The sequence below is a fragment of the Stegastes partitus genome, unplaced genomic scaffold (assembly GCF_000690725.1).
Source record: "Stegastes partitus isolate 25-593 unplaced genomic scaffold, Stegastes_partitus-1.0.2 Scaffold568, whole genome shotgun sequence".
Lineage (NCBI taxonomy): Eukaryota > Metazoa > Chordata > Actinopteri > Pomacentridae > Stegastes > Stegastes partitus.
Window position 1 is genome coordinate 319,889 of NW_007578299.1, and position 5,078 is coordinate 324,966.

Sequence of the window (5,078 nt, forward strand, 5' to 3'; positions counted from 1 at the left end):
TTTCACCGACTAAGTTGTTTCAGTCAGACAAATCAAGTCATTGGATTTGAAATCATTCATGCTGACGATCTTCTCAGAGACACTCGGACAACCTGAAAAGCTCTTCCTTAAAATAACATCGAGACATGAGGTGAGGAGGTGAAAGGTGAACGGAAACTACACTGGGATGGAGAGAGATGGGTGGCGGGGAGGACAAACAGTGTGTTCAGATCTCTGTGATCTGATTGGAGCCTTTTTCCACAGCCAAAACAAATAATCCCTTTCCTTATTGCCATGTATGTGGAGGACTCCCTGACAACCCAGCAGTAAACACAGACCATCTCTAAGGATGTCTTCATTGTGTAGCTGGGGCTGGGCCTGCACGGACACTGAAGTTTCACTTCGTTGGTTTCAGTGTAGGACATGCACACACCCGTTTTATGAATCATTTGTATTGTATTGACAGTGTTGTGAGATGTATCACAAAACACAAAAGTGTAAGGTGTCAGTTTTCATTTGAATATTTTGACATAAATATTCCAAGGGAACGAACTACAAATGTCTTGTTGCAGTTAAGTACAAACTTGCCAGTGATTGCTATCAAGAATTAACTCAGCAAGCAAAATACAAGATTTTCCTCACGGCAAAGGGCATCTGGAGTCACTCTTGTTTTCATGAAATCTACTCAAGCATCCATATTCCATCTATCGGAGCTGACAGGAATACAGATGAGAGTTGTCCTTTTGGTTAGACAATCGGATATCTGTGCTTTGGTGGTTAACCACAGGATATCCTGGATTTTGTTATTTCAAAATTGAATTTATGATGCTGCTGCTTACCTCAAGCCAAGCAAAGCCAGGACCTTTTCTCACCCTGCGAGTGAACAGCCTCGATGGCAGCAGGGAGGGACTGATTGTCTTTGGCGTGCACATGACGGGTGTAGCTGGGAATTATGTGCTGCATGTGCAGTACAGTAGGTGACTGGGTGTTTCTCCCACTTTCCACTCATCTTGACTTCACTATCTTTGTCAAACATCTATGTCCACACACCCACAGGTCAGACACAGTTTCATCTTTTTCTGATGGGACACACCTTTGGTTCAACTGTGTTATGTCTGAGCTCTACATTACAAAAATGAGCGAGGGCAAAAGCCCAATAGGTTACCTACATATCATTTGGGTCAACACAGTTTGATTATTTAGAATTTTGAGAGAAGCCAAAGCAGAATATCAACTGTGTTAGGTCGTCCAACTCAAACTGCTTCCATTTTTTCTGTATGTCAAGTAATTTACAATATTGAGAAGGGTAGTATTATCCCATCAGAAAAGCCCTGCACCGCTGTAGTCCTCAATTATTTTCTATCATCAATAAGCCTGGCTATCATTTTCTTGAATTACTGAATGATTTTTTGTTCTGTACAGTGGAGAAATCTAATAATAAATACCCATCATTAGTCCTGGAAGCTTGATATTATCATTCATTAAAGTCTGAACAAAAAACAAAATATGTTTCGTTTAGCCACTGACTTAATATACCAACTTACCTTCAAAGTTCTTGCCAATTAATTTCACTTTTGTTCAGAAAAGGCAGTTTGGTCTCTGGGTACCTCGGGAAACATTGAAATTGACAGTATCGTACAGGTCAACAGGGTATGTGTCCTAATAATAAGCTGTTGTCTCTAAGTGTTCAAAAAGTGTTCAACAATCTGAAATGCAGATTTATTTGTCCTGTTGTTTTTCATTTTATAAATACATGTACATCTGTTCACTTTAAAGGCAAAAATCTGCACCTTAATTCATCATGTTGTAGGATGCCTGAATGCAAGAACTTCAATAAGGACATGACAGATTGCTCCAGGATGAGGGGTTCTTCACCTGTATTGCTCCATAGACTCTCCAAATCCTGGGATCACCTCCAGACTGGTGAATCATTTTTCCTATACTGTATGTTATGGAAGGTTTCCATAGAGGTCTGGCTAAACACAAACAAATGCTGCCGGAATTCACTCTGTTGTGGGTTTTCATGCTCACTTCTTTGTCCACTGGTCACAATTAAGCAAGACATCAAGCCCACGTTTCCCCTACCACCTCGTTCACATCGCTTTTTAAACCCTTAGTTCATCTTTGTACATCACTTGTGAGGTCTGTGAGAGCAGGTTAAAGGCTTTTGATGTAGTCATCTTACAACAACTTTATCACTTCCTCCCCACTGACTAAACTGAAACGGCATGCCCACATGAAAAAAAAGAGGAGGTGGGGGGGGAAGAAGCTGTCATGTTCACAGCCAGCTTGAAAGGCTGCTTTTCAGGTGTAGAATTACTGTTGTTGCCAGCGTTGATGATCCAGCCCTGATGACGTCACTGACTTTACAGGAAAGCACACATCACATTGCAGCTTTTATTCTTCCAGGGAAAAACTTTTGCCCTCACTGATGTAAATGCTGCTTGATGCAGTGTTTTAAAGCACAGAGATCATCTCAGCTTTGCATCAAATGGATAATTGTGTTCCATTATACTGGCTGGGGAGATTAAGCGTTTGGCAGAGAGACCGCCTAAATGTGTTTGTTCAAATCATCATGTCGTACCATTTTCGATGAGTCACCTTTGACGTTTTCAGAGAAAGGAATGGTGAAGTTCAGCTCCACACAAATATAACATCTCTCAACAGACTAAGAGGCCACGGTAAAATTATGTTTTCAGTTAAATGCTATATCCCAATAACAATATTGATGTTTAGCAGGTGTAATATCCGTTATCCATTGACTGTATATAAGGATGGATGAACCTGCCGTGCAGTCACCCACTGGTTTCTTGGATAGCAATTTCGAAGCTCAGTGTGGTGGCTCCAGCAGTGCCTGACTTGATCTAACCCCTCGCTAATCCAAAAAATTAAAAAATAAGCACAAAGGTGGAGCAACAATGGAGCTGAGGAGGACCACTGAATGACCCACCTGCCCCTCAAACCCACTTGACCTTTAATTATGCCTAACTTTAAGCCTCAATACAATTTAAATGGGTGTGTTACATACAAATTCACAGCATGCACCGTTTCCTAAAAGGACAAAATTAGCTATAGAAACTAAACTCCTTTTTGCACCAGGCTGTAAGCTTGTTTATATCTGCTACAAAGGTGGGCAGATTAACATGGTGGTCTATAGGGATTGACTCACTTTTGCAGGTGGCCTTAAGTGGCTATTTGAGGAACTGCAATTGTGGCACTTCGGCTTAATTTTTTAGTCCTGGTGGGTGCCGTCAGCAACTCTCTTAGTTTAGTATGTTAGCTTGCTAGCAATTGCTCATTTCTCCTACACACATAGAGCAAATGAAGCAGATGAGAATGTTTGCAGGTTGAGCTGGATAAACGCTTAAGGCAAATTCCAACAGAAATTTCAATCAAAACCACAAATGTGCTGCTGGAGCGAGAGGAAAAGTCAGAGGATCAACAAAGTCATTAGGATACGCTGTCAAGGGATCATGAATTTCTGTACAAAATTTCATGGTCTTCCATCCTGTTTTTGTGCTCAGGGTTCAAATGCTGTCCTTCAGTGCAAAATACTCGCACTGTGGTGACCTCGAGCGCAGCCGGCTTATTGACGTGTCCCCATTTCACTCACGTTTGGGGGAAAGATGGCCTCTTTATAATAAATGCAATAGAACGTTAAAAGGCATTACTGTGAAATATGCTTTGACAAGGTTAATGAAAAAAGGAAACGCGCCAGCAAAAACTGTAACCCCAGTGATCTGCTTAATCCTTTCATTGTCTTTTTGCTTTACAGTGGCTGTTGGCCAGACCGTAAATTCAAGTGCGATGGATATTTTCAAAATCTGTGAAGACACTGTGACTTTTGGAAAATAATGAAAAGAGAAGTTGCAGAGAAGCTAAAGCCAGGATAGTTAAAAAGTACAGATCAATATGCATTTTGAGGGTTTTTTTAAGTTTAATTAGGGTTTTTTTAATATAAAAATTTCACATCAAACTGCAATCTATCTGATAGTTACCATTAAAAATGAAAATACCCAGAACTTGAGTGTTATTTGAGCAACACTTTTGCAAGGAGTCTCACACTGACCAAAGCTCCCTTACAATTCAATCGGACTTGCTGAATGTTTCACTGACAGACCTCGACCGCACATTTTAAATCTGATTTTGATGGCTGCTAGAAGAATAGATGACATTCAGATGGTTTTCCTCACCGGATTAGCAGAAGCCCACACACGTCACAGCCTTTTGTCTTAAAAGGTTAACACAACTTTGAGCTGTGTGACGGGGAATACAGCTCAACCTCTCACCACTGCTGACTCACTACTGGCCCGGCCAGGTGCGAAACAGACAACTGTGTGATCCCACACACTTACTCCCACACGTGAGTGCACACAGACGCACACACACATGCAAATGGCCTTAAATGAGCAGACACACGCCATGCCCAAATGAGCACACATGCATGCACGTGCAGACACAGCATCGAACTCTCCTCTGGCCTGCAGACACAGATACCTTGTGTGTGTGTGTGTGTGTGTGTCTGCGTGTGTGTTTACTCCCACTTTCCCCACTTGGCTTTCCTCTCATGCCACACTATTGTCCTCCTCTCTCGCGCTCTGCTGATTGACTTCCTCTTCCTCTGAGTTGTCGCTAATGTCACCTTCCCTGCTGGCGCCCACACGCTCATGTTATCAACAGCTTCTCATCCGGGTTACAAAAATACAGGAAGTTTCCCGGGGGTCTCCTGCATGGAAAAGAAATGTCCATCTCTCCCTGTCACACATCCACATGTATTCCGTGATGCAAACAGAGACACGCTGCATGATAAGGGTGCCGTGAATAAACTCAGGGGTAGATTACACAGTAGGTGTTCGAAGATAATACCAGTAACCTCAGGAACTGGAGATCATATCTGCACTGGGATGTTCACACCTCCGTATTCAACACCAACATAGACTGGAGCTTTGCCACAGGTTGAGTGACAAGCCAAATCTGTAACAGAAATGAAACACGGTTATACAGACTAAAATAGGCAAACACCGGGAGATCAGATTTCACTGATTAATAAAAGCTTCCAAGCAGCGAAAAGATAAATCCTGAAATTCACTACAAAATGA